The 22,209-nt window shown below is 36.9% G+C and overlaps 1 non-coding gene and 1 pseudogene across 1 annotated transcript; both read right to left on the bottom strand.

The window, feature by feature from the left end:
- Positions 1–252: 252 nt before the first annotated feature.
- Positions 253–324, bottom strand: TRNAS-GGA. The gene has a single exon. It is a non-coding gene; the product is annotated as a tRNA-Ser (tRNA).
- Positions 325–16,176: 15,852 nt separating this feature from the next.
- LOC120881403 lies at positions 16,177–17,630 on the bottom strand (annotated as a pseudogene).
- Positions 17,631–22,209: the final 4,579 nt, after the last annotated feature.

Raw genomic sequence — 22,209 nt, 5'->3', positions numbered from 1 at the left:
AAGTCAATGCCTGGCTTCAAAGCTTCAAAGGACAGGCCTGTTAGGGGTTAATGCAGATGGAGACTTAAAGTTGAAAAGCCAATGCTCATTCACCATTCCGAAAATCCTAGGGCTCTCAAAGTGAAGTGAAGCGGCTCAGTCGTGTCTGACTCTTTGCGACCCCATGGACTGTAGCCTACCAGGCTCCTCCATCCATGGGATTCTCCAGGCAAGCGTACTGGGGTGGGTTGTTATTTCCTTCTCCAGGGGATCTTCCCAACCCAGGGATCGAACCCAGGCCTCCTGCATTCCAGGCAGACACTTTAACCTCTGAGCCACCAGGGAAGCCCCAGGGCTCTCAAAAATTATGCTAAATCCACTCTGCCCATGCTGTACAAATGGAACAACAAAGCCTGGATGAGAGCACATCTGTTTACAACACAATTTATCAAATATTTTAAGCCCACTGTTGAGACATACTGCTCAGAACAAAAATATTCCCTTCAAAATATTACTGCTATTGACAATGTACCAGGTTACCCAAGAGCTCTGATGGAGATGTTCAATGAGATTAATATTGTTTTGCAGCCTTCCAACACAGCATCCATTCTGTAACCCATGGATCAAGGAGTCATTTCAACTTTCAAGTCTTATTATTTAAGAAATGCATTTCATAAGGTCATAGCTGCCATAGATAGTGATTCTTCTGAGGCATCTAGGCAAAGTAAATTAAAATTTTCTGAAAAGGACTCACCATTCCAGATGCCATTAAGAATCTGGCGATTCATGGGAAGAGGACAAAATATCAACATTAACAGGCATTTGGAAAAAGTTGATTCCAACCCTCATGGATGATTTTGAAGGGTTCAAGACTTTGGTGGAGGAAGTCATTGCAGATGTAGTGGAAAGAGCAAGAGAACTAGAATTAGAAGGGCAGCCTGAAGACGTGATTGAACAACTGCAATTTTATGATAAAACTTCAATGGGTGAGGAGTTGCTTCTTATGGATGAGCAAGAAAGTGGTTTCTTGAGATAGAATCTACTCCTAGAGAAGATATTGTGAAGATTGTTGAAATAACAACAGATTTAGAATATTACATAAACTAAGATGGCAAAAGTAGCAGCAGAGTTTGAAAGGACTGACTCTAATTTTGAAAGAAGTACTACTGTGGGTAACATGCTAATAAACAGTATTGCATACTACAGAGAAATCATTCATGAAAGGAAGAGTCAATCAATATGGAAATCTTCACTGTTGTCTTTTTTTAAGACAAATAAAATATGGGTGGCCACAGCCACTCCACCCTTCAGCAACCACCATCCTGATCAGTCAGCAGCTATCAGTATAAAGACAAGACCTTCCACCAGAAAAAACACTATGACTATTGAAGGCACACATGATGGTTACCAATTTTTAGCAATAAAGTCTTTTTGGGTATGTACATTGTTTTAGACATAATGCTATTGCACACTCAATAGACTACAATACAGCAAATATAACTTTTATATGCATTGGGAAACCAAAAACTCATGTGACTCACTTTACTTTCATATTTGCTTTATTATATTGGTCTGGAACCAAACCTGCAGTAAATCTGAGATATACCTATATTTAGCAATAGTAACCATCTAGAGAGATGAAAATTAAAGCCACAATGATATATTACTACACACTTACTAGAAATGCTAAAATAAAAAATACTGACAACATCAAATGGTGTAAAGTATGCAGAAGAATAAGATCATTCACATATTATCACTGGGAATGTAAATGCTACAGTCACTCTGGAGAAAAGTTGAGCAGTTTTTGTTTTTGTATAAAATTAAACATGCAACTACCATGACCCCAGCAGTTGCACTCTTGAGCATTTACCCCAGAGAACTAAAACTTTCATGTGTACAGAAAAACATATGCACAGATGGCAATAGCAACTTTATTCACATTTGCCAAAAACTGGATTCATCACAGAGGTCCTCAAACAGTAAATGATAACAAACCATACTACATCTATACCATGGAAAACCATTCAGCAGTAGAAAGGAACAAATCATTGATAGACAGAAGCAATGACTTGGATGAATCGCCAGAAAATTATGATGAGTGGGGGAAAAGGCAATCACAAAAGGTTAACATACTGTATGATTTCATCTATATAACTTTTAAAAATGATAAAATGATAAAATTACAGAAATGGAGAATAAATTTGTGATTGCTAGGGGTTAAGGACAGGTTTAGGGAATGCTATAGGGAGGTGAATTTGCTTTTTTTAATTTTATTTTATTATTATTATTTACTTTACAATATTGTATGATTTTGCAAATTTGCTTTTAAAGGGCAACACAGAGGGCCCTGTGGTTACTGAATGTTTCTGTATCATGGCTGTGATGGTGGTCACACAAATCTGCTCATGTAACAACACTGCATAGAAGTAAACACACACATACACACATGCAACCAGTAAAACTGGGGAAATCTGAATATGATAATAGGGTTGTAGCAATATTAGTTTCTTAGTGTGATATGTTCTATAGTCACATATAGCTGTTATCACTGGGAGAACCTAGGTACAGCATACTTAAGATATCACTGTGTTATTTTCTACAACTTCATCTAATAAAATTACCTCAAAATGTCTTAAAAGTCAATGCACACTTTAAAAAGTGAATAGATAATGCAAAATCAATGTCCTAAAATGAATGCCTTTCTCACATACAAGGAGGCTCTCCTACAGGCTCTTGTGTCAACCTAATTTGATTTTTCAAAGGCTCTTTTTCTCCTTATTATCTGACCTTAACTGTGTTCCCAGTGGGTTAGGTGCTCTTCAGTTTCCTCTCCTTCCTGCTGTGTATTACTTGTATTTCTCTGGTCCTTGACATGTTTTGAGTGCATTTTAACCACTGATGAAAGGCACTTACTCTCTTAAAGATGCTTGTGGGAAGCAGATGAGTAGAGAATTCCTTTTGAGGAATCTGGGACTGCATGCAAGTGGTTTTTACAACAAAGTAGAAATAGTACAATGGTACAACAAAGAGAGTTGTTGTTTAGTCTCTAAGTTATGTCCAACTCTCTTGTGGCCCTATAGACTGTAGCCTGCCAGCCTCCTTTGTCCTCGGAATTTCCCAGGCAAGAATGCTGGAATGGGCTGCCATTCCCTTCTCCAGGGGATCTTCCTGACCTAGCGATTGAACTTGCACCTCTTCTTTCTCCTGCATTGGCAGGCAGTTTCTTTACCAAATGCACCACTTTGGAAGCAGTTGCTCAGTTGTATCTGACTCTTTGCAACCCCATAGACTGTAGCCTGCTAAACTCCTCTGTCCATGGGATTCTCTAGGCAAAAATACTAGAGTGGGTTGTCATGCCCTCCTCCAGGGGATCTTCCCGACCCAGGGATCAAAACCAGGTCTCCAGCATTGCAGGTAGATTCTTACCATCTGAACCACCAAGGAATTTAACAAAGAGGGGATGACACTCAAATAATAATAACTGAAGAGATCCTTCTTCATTATGCCTCTCCTTTCTTTTGCTTTGTATACTCCCTCTATTCTACCACTCTTGATTTTCCATGCTGTTCCTTAAAAATGCAAAAGGCTACCTTTAAGTTGGATAGTTTGCTGGGAGAGGAGACACCAGGCTTTCAAAGAGAACATGTGTTCCAACCATTAGAACCAATCAGAAGGTTATTTATAGACTCATAAAGGATGTCCCCACCCCAATTTCTGGTTTGTTCCTGTTGCCTTTTGACTCAGGATCACCCCACCAACTTTGGTGCCCAAGTGGGTAACTGAACCCTATATCTCAGCTTGTCCTTCTCTCCAGTTCCTAATTCACTAACTGGATTCTGGTGTCTGTTGGCTTCTATTGTTTTTGATTCCTTAATATCTGGGTACCGGCAGCTCATGTTGGCTTACCTCATTATACAGCAAAACAATTGAATGGCTAAACCCTGGATTTAGACTGCCTAAGTTTGAATTGTTAATTCCCTGCTTACTAACTGGGGGATCTTGAATGGCAAACTTACTGCTCTAGATTTTAGTTTCATCTGTAAAATAGGTATAATAATGGTTCTTAACTTTTGGTTGTGGTGAAGATTCAGTGTGTTATGTAAAGCACTTAGAATAGTGCTTGGCACGTAATAAATGAAATAAAGCATGGAAAATCATTACTGATGTGCCTGACACTAGTAAACACTCCATACATTTTAATTATTACAACTACTATTACATTATTATTCTCATAATTAAGAAAGGAAAATTTTTTAAAAATCTGAGGAAAGATGATCTGAATAGAAACTTTTCTGTGCAATGTGATTAATAGCCATTTCTGGGTAGTATATAACATTTATTTTAAAATGTTTGAGCAAATTTTTGGTAGACTTTGATGAGCCTAAGGGCTCTTCTGGGAAGTGAGTTTCTTCCAAATGGCCTTATGAGAAGTGACCTACACAGTAGTCAGTCTCACAGCAAGTCTAATAATTTTAACTAGATTATTACTTTCTTGACTCTAATCTAAAAATGTTATTTACTACTTGCTCATTCCATAAAATGTCTCCAAGAAAGAAATATAAATGTAGAGAGGGAAGCTAAGAGGAAATTAATGGGGCCTCCTCTGTTCACCATTCTATCTATTCTTCCTCAAGGAGCTGAAAGGAAAGATAAGATAAATACATAGCTGATCTCTTAACACCCTTTTAAGGATTTACATGTACCTATCTGCTTCTTGAATTTTATCTCATACCCACCCTGCGCTTAGCTCACTAAACTCCTCCATGAACAGCTCTTTATTTCCCTTACACGGGTAAAGCTCTTTTCTGCCTCAGAGCTTTTTATCTAATTGATCTTTTTTATCTAATGCTCTACCCACTTGTGCAACCCCACTGCTCTCACCTAGTTTCAGCACAGAGCTCTGTCTAGCCCCTTAGCTTAGAGGTTATTTATAGTTAGTTATACATTCCATGATACCCCACAGTTATCCATAGTAACACTCTGTATAATTTACTTATCTACTTCACCTCTGACATAAATACTTGTATATCCTGAAGTCCTCATCACACAAGTTTTCAAGAAATATTGGATGGATAGATGGAAGAATGAAGAGGGGATGATTAATGAAATAATGAGAAAACAGATGAATGAATATCATAGAAAAATATAAATATTCACAGAACTACTGAATATAGAGTACAAAAGAACCCAAATGATCTTTTAATGTAATCTTCATCTTTCATAAACTTAGAAACTGAGTCCAAAAAAAGGAGTGTGGCCTGGTTAAGATCTCTAGTTAGTGGCAAAGTCAGAACCAGAATCTAGGTCTTCCAACTACAAGTTATTCATTCACTCATACATTCATTCAACAAATATCTGCTGAGAGCCAGTACATGAGAGACACTATTCTAGGCTCCAGGGATATATTAGTAAACAAATCAGGCAAAAATCCTTACCTTCTTGGAGCTTATATACTTGTGGAGAGAGAGACACTATAAATAAGGCAAGTAAATTTTGTGTGAGAAAGTTGCACATCCATATCTGTTCCTTAAACATACACTGAGCTTATTCTTGATTCATTTACTATTCTTTAAGAATTAAAAAGAAAATAAAGTAGCATATCCAAGGTTCTTTCTTTCTGCTCTATTTTTCCACACATGCACACATCTTCTTCAGAGCATACTACCTCCCCTGTGTACCATCACAACACTAGATCTCTTTAGTACTCCATTTTCTGACAAACCACATTTTGCACTGAGTCCTAATCAACCACCATGTGCCAAGCATCAAACCCTCAGATAGGGCTTTTTGTTTTGAAATTCTCTTTTACTGCTTCTCTGTACCAAAGAAAACCAGTCAGGGATTAGCTATTTATGAGGCTGTGGAGAGAAACGGTCATAAAATTGACATTTACAGAAACTAATTTGGGACTTCTGCTTCCAGGAATATGTGATAGACATACTTCTCCCTATTTCTTCCACTAAGGACAACTAAAATCATGAAAATTACATTGAAAAACAAACATAAGGAGATACTGAGGGATGAAAAGGAGAGGAAAAAAAAAAGCACACCAGCTAGGGACCTCAGGATCCAGGGAACTATGTAGACATGAGGTTCCTGTGTTTCTGTTTTGCCTCCTACAACTCACACTTGTAGCCAAATAAGTGATCTGGAATACAGAATAATGGAAATGACCCAATCTAAAGAGCAGATAGAAAGATAAATGAAAAAAATGAAAGCAACATACAAGAGCTATGGGGTAATATAAAATGTTCCAATCTATCCATAATAGGGGTTCTGGAAGGGGAAGAGAGAGAAGGGGATAAAAAATGTGTTTGAAGAAATTACAACTGAAAGCTTCCCAAATCTAAACAAGAAAACAGATATTTAGGTACAGGAAACATAGAGGGCCCCCAATAATATAAACCAAAACAGATCTACACCAAGACATATTATAATTAAAACAGAAAAATTTAAAGATAAAGAGAGGATTCTAAAGGCAACAAGAGAAAAACAAAGAGTCAGTTACAAGGGAATCCCCATAAGGCTATCAGTTGATTTCGTTACAGAAACTTTGTAGGCCAAAAGGAAGTGACATGATAAATTCAAAGACCTGAAATGGAAAAACCTGAAACCAAGGATACCCTACCTAGCAAGACTATCATTTAGAGTAAGGAGAAGATATAAAGAATCTCTCAGACAAAGAAAAACTAAAAGAATTCAGCAATACTAAACATATACTTCTCTATATTGAATGGTATTCTCTAAGTAAAAGTGAAGCAACACTCTATAGGAAAGGGAAAATCACAATAGGAAAAGTAAAGATATAAAAGGATTGAAGATAAGTTAAATAAGCCAGTATGTAAATTAAAAAAAAAATAAAAATGCTGTAAAAACAATTATAACTACAATAAACAGCAAAAAGATAAGCACAAAAATATAAAATTGGACATCAAAATCATAAAATGTGGGGGAGGGGAGTATAAAAATTTCGATCTTTTTTAATGTTTAAGTTTGTATGACTCAGTTTACAAGAAGGATAGTCATTGGTCAACATTCTTGAACTCCATGGTAATCACAAATGAAAAACATACAATAGATCACAAAAATAAAAAGAAAGGAACTCAAGCATACTACAAAGAAAATCATCAAACCACACACACGCACAAATAAATAAATAGAAGAAATGAACAAAGACAAACCACACATGCAAACAAACTAGAAAGTGGCAATGGGTACATCACACATAAAAATTAGGAAATGGCAATAGGTATATAGCTATCCATAATAACTTTAAATGTCAACAGACAAATGCTCTGATCAAAAGATACAGGCAGGTTGGATTAAAAAAAAAAGAATTAACTTACAAAATGCTGCCTACAAGAGACTCACTTCAGGGTCAAAGACACACAGAAAATGAGGGGTTGAAAAAATATATTTCATGCAAATGCAAAGACAAGAAAGAGTGGGTAACAATATTCACATTAGACAAAATAGACTTTGAAATAGGCCGTAAAGAAAGACAACAGAAGGCATAATATAAAGACAAACAGATCAACAGAAGATATACCCCTTAACCAATATTCACCCAATATAGGAGAATCTAAATATATAAAACAAATACTAACAGACATAAAGGTAGAAACTGACAGGAATACAATAATAGTATGAGATTTTAACACCAACTGACACCACAGGAAAGATCTTTCAGACAGAAAATCAATAAGGCAACACAGGTCCTAAATGACACATTAGACCAGTTGAACTTAATTAACATCTATAAGACACTACATCCAAAATCAAACAAACAAAGAAAAAAACCAGAATACAAATTCTTTTCAAGTGCAAATGCAATGATCTCTAGGATAGATCACATGTAAGGTCAGAAAACAAGCCTCAAAAAATTTAAGAGGATGGAAATTATTTCAAACATTTTGCTGACAACATTGGTATGAAACTAGAAATCAACTAGGAATAGAAAAATGGGGAAAAAATGGACATGTAGAGACTAAACTACCTGCTACTAAAAAATCAATGGGCCAATGATGAAATCAAAGAAGAAATCAGAAAATACTTCAGGACAAATGAAAATGAAAACACAATCTCATAAAATCCATGGGACACAACAAAAGCAGCTCTAGGAGGGAAGTTAATAGTGATATAGACCTTCCTCAAGAAACAAGAAAAAAGAAATCGCAAACAACCTAACTTACCACCTAAAGGAATTAGAAAAAGAAGAGCAAACAAAACAAAAAGCCATTAGAAGGAGATAATGAAGATCCAAGAGGTAATCAACAAATAAAATATATATAAAAATAACAGAAAAGATTAATCAAACCAAGAGCTTTCTTTTTTAATAGACAAAACAACAAACCTCTAACCAGGCTCACCAAAACAGCAAGAAGCTGCTGTATAGCACAGGAAACTGCTCAGTGCTCTGTGATGAACTAGATAGGTGGAATGGGGGTGAGGTAAGAGGGAGGCTCAAAAGGGAGGAGATATATGTATACATAAGGCTGATTCATGATGTTGTACAGCAGAAACTAACACAAAATTCTAATTCCAATAAAAAATGATGGACACCAAATAAGGCCTATAGTCTAGTTAACAATATTGCACCAATGCCAGTGTGCTGGTCTTGACATTGTACTACAGATGTCAAGGTGTTACCGTGGGGGAAGTTGGGGGACTTTATTACTCTTGAGTTTATAGTTACAATGAGACTATACTTTGAAATAAAAATGTTTAAAAAAGAGAGAGAACTCATGTCAGAGAGTGTTTTGCCTATGTTCTCCTCTAGGAGTTTTATAGTTTCTGGTCTTACGTTTAGATCTTTAATCCATTTTGAGTTTATTTTTGTGTATAGTGTTAGAAAGTGATCTAGTTTCATTCTTTTACAAGTGGTTGACCAGTTTTCCCAGCACCACTTATTAAAGAGATTGTCTAATCCATTGTATATTCTTGCCTCCTTTGTTGAAGATAAGGTGTCCATAGGTGTGTGGGTTTATCACTGTTTATAATAGCCAGGACATGGAAACAACCTAGATGTCCATCAGCAGATGAATGGATAAGAAAGCTGTGGTACACATACACAATGGAGTATTACTCAGGCATTAAAAAGAATACATTTGAATCAGTTCTAATGAGGTGGATGAAACTGGACCCTATTATACAGAGTGAAGTAAGCCAGAAAGAAAAACACCAATACAGTATACTAACACATATATATGGAATTTAGAAAGATGGTAATGATAACCCTGTATGGGAGACAGCAAAAGAGACACAGATGTATAGAACGGACTTTTGGACTCTGTGGGAGAGGGAGAGGGTAGGATGATTTGGGAGAATGGCATTGAAACACGTATACTATCATATAAGAAATGAATCACCAGTCTATGTTCGATACAGGATATAGGATGCTTGGGGCTGGTGCACTGGGATGATCCAGAGAGATGATATGGGGTGGGAGGTGGGAGGGGGGTTCAGGATTGGGAACTCATGTACACCCGTGGCAGACTCATGTCAATGTATGGCAAAACCAATACAGTATTGTAAAGCAAAATAAAGTAAAAATAAAAATTAAAAAAAAAGAGAGAGAGAGAACTCAAACAAAATAAGAAATAAAAGAAATAACTTATACCACAAAAATATTTTTTTAAAAAGTCACCCCAGAATACTGTAAATGGTTCAGTTCAGTCGCTCAGTCATGTCCAACTCTTTGCGACCCCATGAATCACAGCACGCCAGGCCTCCCTGTTCATCACCAACTCCCGGAGTTCACTCAAACCCATGTCCGTCGAGTCGGTGATGCCATCCAGCCATCTCATCCTTTGCCATCCCCTTCTCCTCCTGCCCCAATCCTTCCCAGCATCAGAGTCTTTCCCAATGAGTCAACTCTTTGCATGAGGTGGCCAAAGTACTGGAGTTTCAGCTTTAGCATCATTCCTTCCAAAGAACACCCAGGACTGATCTTCTTCAGAATGGACTGGTTGGATCTCCTTGCAGTCCAAGGGACTCTCAAGAGTCTTCTCCAACACCACAGTTCAAAAGCATCAATTCTTCAGCACTCAGCTTTCTTCACAGTCCAACTCTCACATCCATACATGACCACAGGAAAAACCATTGCTCTGACTAGACGGACCTTTGTTGGCAAAGTAATGTCTCTGCTTTTGAATATGCTATCTAGATGGGTCATAACTTTCCCTCCAAGGAGTAAGCATCTTTTAATTTCATGGCTGCAATCACCATCTGCAGCAATTTTGGAGCCCCCCAAAACTAAAGTCAGCCACTGTTTCCACTGTTTCCCCATCTATTTCCCATGAAGTGACAGGACCAGATGTCATGATCTTACACCAACAATATGGACAACCTAGAAGAAATGGAAAAGTTTCTAGAAATATACAGCCTGCCAAAACTGAATTAAGAAGAAGCAGTAATTTGAACAGACTGATGGCCAAAAGTGAAATAGAAGCTATAATTTTAAAAATCCTTGCAAACAAAAGTCTAGGACCAGGTGGGTTCACTGGGAAATTCTACCAAATATACAAAGAAGAACTAATATACATTCTTCTCAAACTCTTCCAAAAGACTGAATAGGAGGGAACGTTCCCAGGAACATCCTTGAAGGGACATCACCCCAATACCAAAACCTTTTAAAAAGACAATACACACACACACACAAAATTACAGGCTAATTCACTTTATGAATATAGATGCAAAAATTCTTAAAAATATTATCAAACAGAATCCAACAATATTTTAAAAGGATTATACACTATGATCAAGTTGGATTCATCCTGGTTTCACAAGGATGGTTCAACATACACAAATCAATCAATATGGTATACCACATTAACAAAAGGAAGGAGAAAAACCACAGGGTTGTCCTTATAAATGCAAAAAAAGTGTTTGATAAAATTCAACATTGATTCATAATAAAAACCCTCACCAATGTGAGTATAAGCAGAAACACACCTCAACATAATAAAGGTCAGTTATGACAAACCCACAGCAAATATAATAGCTGAAAACCTTCCGACTAAATTCAGGAATAAGACAATGGTATCAACTTTTAACACCTCTATCCCTAGTGGCTCAGATGGTAAAGAATCTGACTGCAGTGCAAGAGACCAGGGTTCAATTCCTGGATTGTTGGGAGCCAATTTTACAGAGTGAATTAAGTCAAAAAGAGAAACACCAGTGCAATATATTAATGCATCTATATGGAATTTAGAAAGACAGTAACAACGACCCTATATGCAAACCAACAAAAGAGACAAATGTAACAAACAGACTTTTGGATTATGTGGGAGAAGTCGAGGGTGGGATGATTTGAAAGAATAGCATTGAAACATGTATATTACCATATATAAAACAGATGACCAGTTCAAGTTTGATGCATGAAGCAGGGCACTCAAAACCAGCACTCTGGGACAACTCAGAGAGATGGAGTTGGGAGGGAGTTGGGAGGGGGTTTCAGGATGGGGTGACACATGTGCACCCATGGGTGATTCATGTCGATGTATGGCCATAACCACCACAATACTGTAAAGAAATTATCCTCTAATTAAAATAAATAATTATAAAAATAGACAAGCTATTACCAAGACAAATGAGACAAGAACAATGGTATCAAGAAAAATATTAAGGTTTACTTCCATCTGTCATCTATGATTAAAATCACAAAAAAGGGGGAAGGGTTAGATATGTACAATTATTTTGAAAATGGAATTATTTTATAAATAAATTAATAAATGGAGAAGAAGTGAGTTAAACTTGGCAACTTCTGCCATATCTGTTAGTACATAGATACCATAGTTATGTCAGTATAGCATTCCTTTCATTTGTGCAATTTTTTTTTATACAACAGCTACTTTTTTTTAATAGAATGACTAATTTCATTTTGCTTAGAAAAATAATGATCTAAAGCCCCATTCTTATTCTCTTTTTTAAAATATTTTCTTCATTGCAGCATACAAGATCTTTAGTTTTGGTATTCTAACTCTTAGTTGAAGCATGTGGGATCTAGTTCCCTGACCAGGGATTGACCTTGGCCCCCTACACTGGGAACACAGAGTCTTAGCCATTGGACCACCAGAGAAGTACCCCCAAATTCTTCTTTTCTTATATGATTTTGTTTCAAATTTGTCCTTGTGACTTTTTCATAATAACAAAGTGGTGAACTATTAGCAAAGTGAATAGATAAACATGCCTTATGTATCTCTTAACTCTGAATAAGTCAAATGTTTATATCATCCAATGCTGTAGTGAGTGAAAATTGGTCTTCAATAAAAATCTCAGTGCAAATAATGGCGCTAGTCTTTAAAGGTCATGTTTTTAAAGTCGTCTCACATTCTGGAGACCAAAGAAAGGACGTTTTTCTTATTACTTTTTTTTTAGGGATGAAATTTTAATGGTTCTTCTGCATTGCAAGGGCTTCCCTGGTATCTCAGTGGGTTAAGAGTCTGCCTGCAATGCAGGAGAGCCAGGTTTGATCCCTGGATTGGGAAGATCCCCAGTAGAAGTAAATGGCAACCCACTCCAGTATTCTTGCTTGGAGAATTCCATGGACAGAGGAGCCTGGTGAGCTACAGTCCACAGGGTCACAAAGAATCAACACAACTGAGAAACTAACACTTTCACTGCATAGCAAGAAATGAGCCAACACTAGACAAACTTAAGAAGTATACAAGGCTTGTCCTTCCAAAACCAGGATCCCCCACGTGTGTTTTCAATACTAGGGAACATCTTGAATTCTAGGCCTATACACTCTACTCAAAACTATCTCCATTCCCACCTTTTTCTTGGTGTCTTATTCCCTTTGGATATTATTTTCTACTAGAAAATTACCAAATTCATAGATTCAGTTAAGAATTTCAAGGATATAATTCAGAAAAATGACTAATGATATGAGCTTTTTGGGATGCAAAACTAACAGTGGGAAAATGGGCTTCTTTCGTGCAGTTCCAGAGTTAATCCTGAATAAGATACATTGTCATTTTAAAAAAATTACTGTGCTATTTTTCTATTACTTAAAGCATCCAATAAGAAATGTGCAAAAGGACTAAGACCTCATGCATTTCAGGAAAGTCTTTGTTTCTAATCTCAAACTTATTAAGATTCTACAAAGAGATAGCCATCAGTGCAAAAAAAAAAAAAATCTGCCATCAATACAACGGTTAAGATTACATGTAAAAAGTTTTTTAAAAAACCCAAAGAATCAACATTGTAAATCAACTATACTTCAACTTTAAAAAAGAAGATTGTATGAAAAGTCCATAAAAGGATGCATATTTTGAGGATATGGCTAAAATCTTACCATGTCTATTTAAGCAATGATTTGGCTAATGCTGCTGCTGCTGCTAAGTTGCTTCAGTCATGTCCAACTCTGTGCGACCCCAGAGACGGCAGCCCACCAGGCTCCCCCATCCCTGGGATTCTCCAGGCAAGAACACTGGAGTGGGTTGCCATTTCCTTCTCCAGTGCATGAAAGTGAAAAGTGAAAGTGAAGTCGCTCAGTCATGTCCAACTCTTAGCGACCCCATGGAGTGCAGCCTACCAGGCTCCTCCGTCCATGGGATTTTCCAGGCAAGAGTACTGGAGTGGGGTGCTATTTAAAAGATATAATTCTGGGCATGACATTCTCAATATCAATTTCATACAGTCTCAGATTTCCTATACTAGTGACAAAATTGAAAAAAATAGAACAAGTAAGTGTTCATTTTTATTCCATCTATCTTTAGTTAATTGAGTTCTTTCTCTCTCTGCCTGTTTTTTCTCCGTAGCCTTTAGTGATTATATGATATATTTTGCTTCTTTGCTTATTGTTTATCTCTACCTAACTTGGGAATAAAGTATAAATTTGTGAGGACAAGGAAATTTTTTTTACCACTGTACCGCCAGTGCCTGAAACACTCTGACACAGAGCAGGTGCTTAACAAACATCTGATGTATGAAAGAGAATGATACCACTATATTAAGAGACATGACAAATACACAGTTTTTATTATAATGAAACAACTTAAAAAGGAGATGAATGATTGATACAAATGCCATGATATGTTTATATCTATATTTGTATATGTATTTATATGCCTTCATGTGAAAGAGCAATGCTGAGTTAATTTCAGCTATTTCAAATAATGACTACTATTTATATTGATAAAGCTAGTATACTGTGAAGTATAATAATATTTTGCCTTGTTCTCAATGTTTTTTAGTTTATATTGCTATTTTTGTCTTCTGTGAAAGTTTATTTTCTTTTTTAAATATTCTATTTTATACTGGAATATAATTGGTTAACAACATTGTATTAGTTTCAGGTGTAAAGCAAAGTGATTCAGTTATGCATATATCTATTGTTTTTCAAATTCTTTTCCAATTTACATTGTTACAGAGTATTCAGCAGATTTCCCTGTGCTATACAGCAGGTCCTTGTTGGTTTCCCATTTTAAATATAGCAGTGTGTACATGTCAATCCCAAATATATTTATCTTTTATCATAAATCACTTTAAATCAGTGTTGCAAGTAAACAGAATGTACATTTTACTAATGATAACATATTAATTAATGAAAAATATTCATCAGGCACGGTACCATACCCTTGAAAACAAGTGTCTTGTTTAAGATTTCTGTTCTCTTGAAAATCAAAAGCATAGGAAAATATTGATTAAAACTGTCTTCCTCCCAAGAGAACTAGCACATTCTTTTTACTGAGAGAAAAACAAGAATGTTGATAACTATAACAAGACTCTAAATAAACTAGTTAAAACCGAACATTAGATTTTCTATAAATCTATGGTTGACTGGTGGTTTGGTGGTTTAGTTGCTAAGTCATGTCTGACTCTTGTGCCCCATGGACTGTAGTCAGCCTGGCTCCTCTATCTTTGCAATTTCCCAAGTAACAATATTGGAGTGGGTTGCCATTTCCTTCTCCAGGGGTATTCCCAACCCAGGGATAAAACCCATGTCTCCTGCATTGCAGGTGGGTTCTTGACCAACTGAGCTATGAGGGAAATTCTGTTTGATTGAGGTGCTTGCTAATTTACCTGGTCTGTTTATAGACTGTATGTAAGAGCATCTGGATGTTCATAATTACAAAACACAGAGAGAGAAAATTAGTTTTGCTAGCAAATATTTTGTTACTGTTCTTTTTAAAATATATTTTCTTCAGTAACTATATCAACACATTTATGAGTGCTCCCTCTTTCTAAATTATATAAATGGATCCATTTGAATCTCAATGGAGATGAGGCTGACTATAAAAATACTTAACTAATGAGCATACAGTTTTTCAAAACCATGGAAGACACATAATAAAGTCAAGATTCTGATAAAATATATATATGCTTATAAGTAAAACTTCAGAGTTAATGTACAACTGCAAATGGTACTAATACAGATTTGGTTAACATCTAGCATGTATACAAGAAAATCAAAACAAAAAAGTGGGGAGAAGTTCATGCAGAACTTAAACTTTTGTGTGGAGGCATTAAACATTAGTGGACAAAGAAATACTCAGGAAAAGAAAATGTGGTCAGTGTTGTTAAATTAAAGATAAATTTTTTTCCAATATAAATGATCTCAAGTTATCAGTTCTTCATGAAAAAAATTATTTGACAACTAATTTAGCAAAGTAATAACTGACGGTATAAACACCAGCAGAAGTTTTGCTGAGCAGCAGATCTATTTAAACCTCAGATTAACGATAAAACACCCGAGGAATCTATGGTAATAAAACATCATGGAAATGTTACAATGGAAATATGGAAATAAGATAGCTGTTTAAAGTAGACTGGTGAAATTAAAACAATGAGATACCATTACACACTCATTGGAAAGGTCAAATACAAAAATCTGACAGTACCAATTACTGGCAAAGATGAGGAACAACAGGAACTCTCATTCACTGTTAATGGGAATGCAAAATGGTACAGTCACTTTGGAAGTAATTTCTTATATAGCTAAACACTGTCATACCACATGATCTAGCAATTATGCTCCTAGATAGGTAACCAAATGATTTGAAAGCTAATGCCCACACAAAAACATGAACATGAATTTTATAACAGCTTAATTTGTACTCCCTCTCTCTCTCTCATACACACACACACACAAACACACAAATTGGAAGCAACCAAAGTGTCCTTTAACAGATGAATAGATAAACAAACTATGGTACATCAACATAACAGAATACTACTCAAGAATAAAAAGAAATGAGCTATCAAATCACAAAAAGAAATGGATGAAACCTGAATGAATATTATTAAGTAAAATAAGCTAGTCTGGGAAAGGTTACACACTGCATGATGCCAATTATACAACATTCTGGAAAAGGTAAAACTGTACAACAAATAAAAATATTAGAGGCTTTTTCTTTTGCTTCAGAATAGTTTTATTAGTTTGGATACAGTTTGGCGGCACTCAACTATGCCTCATTTACTTTGACACGCAAATCCACTCAATTCGACTCATTGTTGTCACCCCATACTTCATATATTATAATGTTATTGTGTATGTCTGCAGGAACCTCAATATAGGGACATTTGTGGTTACCAGTAGTTGCAGCAGCGAGTTTCAGATTCTGCACCTTGGACACAAAGTTCACAAGGTCCCTCTCAAGCTGGGTTAAGGTACTGAACATATAGTCTTTGTTGGGGGAAGCCTTTTTCTTCTTTTCTGGAGAACCAAATGAACAGCCCCGATGGGCATGACGAGTGGGCACCTTACCCTTGTCACTGTCTCCTGGAAACTTCAGTATCACCAACACCACAAGGAGGAGAAAAACCCAGTGTGACTTGCTCCCAAGCCAGCCTTGGGCATGCTCTGGTTGATTCTGCCAAATTCAAAAGTGCCTTCCACAGGGCACCTTCCCTGGGAGATCTACAACTTCATCTCTCAGAACATAAAACACATAGGTACAGAAAAAGGACACACACATAGGCCAGAGAAAGAACCATATTACAGGCTGCATAGTGAGCTGAAAGGAAGTGGCTCGTGGTGTGCTGGTCTGCCCTAAGACTCAGGACCAAGCAGGGCTAGGCCTTTGGTGATGTCACAGAGGGCCCCACTCTGGCCAGAATCCATCTGGCCATTGTGATAACTTCAAGGCAGAGGATAAGAAGGCTTGCGGGGTGGGGGAGGGAGGGTCAACTGAGAGTAGGGCTTAAAGGGACATTTCCAGTGGGCAATTGAAAAAGAGGCAGGGAGTGACAGAATGCCATCTCCTTGTCGGTGTATTCTTTCTGAACCTGGTGCTCTACTGGGAGGGTGGGTCCATCTTTTATTTTTATTTTTCCATTTGTTGAATCCAGACACTGTGGTGAGCAGAGCAGACCCAGGGGCATGTGCCCCTGTGGAGCAGAGAGCCAAGGGGGAAAGAAAGATATTAAACCAGAGGCCACAAACTAGGAGCCACTGGTGTGTTTTGTGTGGCCTACACAGTTCCTAAAGATGATTGTGCTTAGTGAAACTATTCTGTACGATGTTATGGTAAATACATCGACACTACATATTTGTCAAAACCCAAAGAACCTTACAGCTCAAAAAGTGAATCAATGTATGCATATTAAAAAAAATACCAACACTTTGACATTAAGAATGGAATGCAGAATTTGACTAAACAATCTAATTATATTACAAATGTATGAAACCACCTCACTAAGATACCCTGACTTAAGTAACTTCAAAAATGAACAGAGTTTGCAAGACTAAAAGCAAAAGAAAAAAAGCACTGTAATCTAGTTGATAGTGTTCTTTCTTGTAGGGGTACACGTCAACAACCCTGATACTGTTATACGTCTATTCGTATTAAACAGTCAAATGGATGGCACATGAGTATACACACATTTATTTCTTTGTTCTATTAGCAGAAAGGGTCTAAAAGAAATGATACTCCCAACATCTGAAAGAAACTATGACATAAATCTTTGATGTAAATCCATAAATCTTTGATTAGAAGAGCTTGTTATGCATGTTCTGAACCAGCGAATGGAAATACTAAGTCCTGAAGACCCACTCAGCCTCCAAAGATGGGGTTGCCTACCATTTCTCTGTCTAGCCTTGACCTCGACCCTCTGGATTTCTCCTTCCTCCAGCAAATCCCTCAGTACACTAAGAACAACTCTAGAAAGTTCTGACTTAAGAGAAATATGCCAAGCACATTATATATCAATTCATTGGTTCATCAATACTATGCTTTCTTTATAGTCTGCTCTTTATTTTTTAATTTTTAATTTTGTAATTATTATTTGGCTACATCATGTGGCATGCAGGATCTTAGTTCCCTAACCAGGGATCAAACTCATGCCCCCTGCAGTAGAAGTGTAGATTCTTAACCAATAGGCCACCAGGGAAGTCCCACCATTGGGGTTTTAATGTTTAACAAATATAGATCTGCATTAAGGAAATGGTCGTGCATCCTAGCACTGATTACAAGTGATAGCAGAGGATGGTATTCTAGTTTACATCTGTTTAGCTCTTTTTTCTCCTTTTAGAGACAGATGATTAGTGCCAATGATAGTCAAAGCTGCAGTTAATCTGCCCATGGACTAATTATTTTAGTCTTTTTCATTCTAGAATATTACAATATATTAGTGTTTTTCAAACTGAATGTCCAAATGTATCATTTGGGGATGATGTTAAAATGCAGACTGCTGAGTAGGTCTGGGATGGAGCCTGAGATTCTTCATTTATTCTAATAAGTTCCCAGGAAATCCCCACTCTATGGTCTGTGGACCACAGAGCAGAATCATTATGAATAATATTAGTACTGATCTAAAAATTAACTGTAATCTGTAGATCATTATTCTCTAAATTTTAAAGTAACTGTCTTGTACCTAGGTAGTGACATCTTCTACTGGAAGTTTACTGTCAGTTAGTTTGAAATTTGCATGTACCTTTAAAAAGCTTCTTACTGATTTCAGAAGCTTGTGCTTTTTGGCCTCTGAACTAACTAAAAAAAAAATCTCACCATCAGAAATCAGGAAATGCTGTCTGCCAACCAGCATAGGAAACTCTCAAACTTGTATAGTTTGTAACATCTGAATATTTCAAATATGATCTCTCATCATTTCATAATTTTCAGCCTTTTACACACTGCATGTTTCGACCTTTTCATGAAATGGGAAGCACACATTTAGAATATGAATATCTTTAAAACTTCTTGCTTCTTACTAATCCTCTCCACAGGTTATTTTAAAGCCAAACAATCTCATTTATGGTGAATACTTTCATCCAAAGTGCAATTAAACAACAACAACAAAAAAAACCTAGAATCTCATCTTCCAGATTTGACAATATCTCTATGATTCAGTGCAAGTGTCAAAATCAGTTTGTTTTAAGAATACATCACAGATTAGATTCTGACACATCCCTTGACTTTATATGTAGCACTCTCATGTTGGATTGAGGAATGTTAAAGAGAAAATCACAGGCCTAAAATGGCACAACCTGTGCTAAAGCCCATGATACCAAATGTAGATTAAACAACTAACATATTGAAGCTTTGACCTTCACCAGAACGTAATCTTAATCAACCAGTCTAGAATTTTCTGGTCAGCACCAATGAGGCCACCTGTCACGTGGGCCCTCTATACCCCACAATGGAAGAAGAGGCAATCTGTATGATTAAACCCCTTCTTTCCATCCCCTCCCCCTCAAAATAGAAGATGTTTTGGCCTAAAAATATTTTTTTTTCTTTTGCTAATAGGTTCCTCTCCTCATCCTTCTTTCTATAAAAACCTTCTATTTTGTAAAACCCTTGAGAGCACCATTTGCTAGGTGGGATGCAGTCTGATTCATGAAGAGCCTAATAAAGCCAATTAGAACTTCAGTTAAATTGGCTGAACTTTTTTGTTTTGACCTCATCACCAAGCATGAAAGACCTTAGTTCCCTTACCAGGGATTGAACCCCACAGTGGAAGAACAGAATCATAACCAGTGAACTGACAGGGAATTGTCTGAACTTTGTTTTTTAATAAGAAAAAAATCTGTTATAAAACCCCCAAAATTAGTACTAGTTGAGGATTTCAATAATGGAATGCCTATATAAGACAAAAGCAGAAGATATTAAGAAGAGGTGGCAATAATACACAGAAGAACTACACAAAAAAGATCTGAATGGCCAGATAACAATGATGATGGGATCACTCACCTAGAGCCAGACATCCTGGAATGCGAAGTTAAGTGGGCCAAAGGAAGAATCACTACAAACAAAGCTAGTGGAGGTGATGGAATTCCAGTTGAGCTATTTCAAATCCTAAAAGATGATGCTGTGAAAGTGTTGCACTCAATAGACCAGCAAATTTGGAAAACTTAGCAGTGGTCACAGGACTGAAAAAGTTCAGTTTCCATTCCAGTCTCAAAGAAAGGCAATGCCAAAGAATATTCAAACTACTGCACAATTGCACTCACCTCACATGCTACCAAAGTAAGGCTCAAAATTCTCCAAGCTAGGTTTCAACAGTATGAGAACTGAGAACTTCCAGATGTTCAAGCTAGATTGAGAAAAGGCAGAGGAACCAGAGATCAAATTGCCAACATCTGTTGGATCATAGAAAAAACAAGAGAATTCCAGAAAAACATCTACTTCTGTTTCATGGACTATGCTAAAGCCTTTAATTGTGTGGATCACAACAAACTGCTGAAAATTCTTAAATAGATGGGAATACCAGACCATCTTATCTACCTCCTGAGAAATCTGCATGTGGGTCAAGAAGCAACAATTAGAACCAGACAAGGAACAATGGACTGGTTCCAAATTGGGAAAGAAGTATGTCAAGGCTGGATACTGTCATTCTGCTTATTTAACTTATATGCAGAGTACATCATGTGAAATACCTGGCTGGATGAATCACAAGCTGGAATCAAGATTGCCAGGAGAAATATCAATAACTTAAGATATGCAGATGACACCACCCTTATGGCATAAAGTGAGAAGAAACTAAAGAGCCTCTTGATGAAGCTGAAAGAGGAGAGTGAAAAAAGCCAGCTTAAAACTCAATATTCAAAAAACAAAGGTCATGGTATCCAATACCGTCACTTCATGGCAAATAGATGTGGCAACAATGGAAACAATGAGAGACTTTATTTTCTTGGGCTCCAAAATCATTGCAGATGGTGACTGCAGCCATGAAATTCAAAGACACTTGCTCCTTGGAAGAAAAGCTATGACCAACCTAGACAGCATATTAAAAAGCAGAGACATTACTTTGCTGACAAAGGCCCATCTAGTCAAAGCTATGGTTTTTCCAGTAGTCATATATGGACATGAGAGCTGGACCATAAAGAAGGCTGAGCATTGAAGAAATGATGCTTTTGAACTGAGGTGTTGGAGAAGACTCCTGAGATTCCCTTGGAGTGCAAATAGATCAGTCCTAAAGGAAATCAGTCCTGAATAGTCACTGGAAGGACTGATGCTGAAGCTGAAGCTGAAGCTGAAGCTCCAGTACTTTGGCCACATGATTCGAAGAGCTGACTCATTAGAAAAGATCCTGATGCTGGGAAAGACTGAAGGAAGGAGAAGGGGATGACAGAGGATGAGATGGTTGGATGGCATCACGACTTAATGGACATGTGTTTGAGAAAGCTATGGGAGATGTTGAAGGACAGGGAAGCCTGGTGTGCTGCACTCTTCGGGACTGCAAAGAGTAGGACATGACTGAGTGACTGAACAACACAACAAGTTAAGAAAACAATCAATTCAAAATAAAATTTATTCAACATTTAAAGAAAAATTCAATTTGATAAGACTCATATCTTACATTGGGCTTCCCTTGTAGCTCTATTGGAAAAGAATCCACCTGCAATGCAGGAGACCCGGGTTCGGTCCCTGGGTTGGGAAGATCCCCTGGAGAAGGGAAAGGCTACCCACTCCAGTATTCTGGCCAAGAGAATTCCATGGGCTACAGTCTATGGAGTCACAAAGAGTTGGACACAAGTGAGCAACTTTCATTTTCACTTTCATATCTAACATTTGGCCATAAGACTGGGATTTATTGAATCAATAGAGTGAATCTTGATTAGAAAGGGCTTCTTTTATTGTATGAATAATCTGAAATTAAGAAAGAACTCCATTATTAACAGTCATTAATATAACAAACTATTTGACTTAGATTAATAAGTCAGAGAAATAGACAGAAAATATTCAGCAGAAAAATAAAGCAAAACATTTCATACACATTCACATTTCTCTTTATCTTTGCACTGTGGTATTTTTTCTCTAAGTCACATTTTCTTTAGAGCTC

This window comes from Oryx dammah, unplaced genomic scaffold (assembly GCF_014754425.2).
Source record: "Oryx dammah isolate SB20612 unplaced genomic scaffold, SCBI_Odam_1.1 HiC_scaffold_23, whole genome shotgun sequence".
NCBI classification, from domain to species: Eukaryota; Metazoa; Chordata; class Mammalia; order Artiodactyla; family Bovidae; genus Oryx; species Oryx dammah.
The sequence above is the reverse complement of the archived record's forward strand: the minus strand, read 5'-3'. Positions and strand labels throughout refer to the sequence as shown.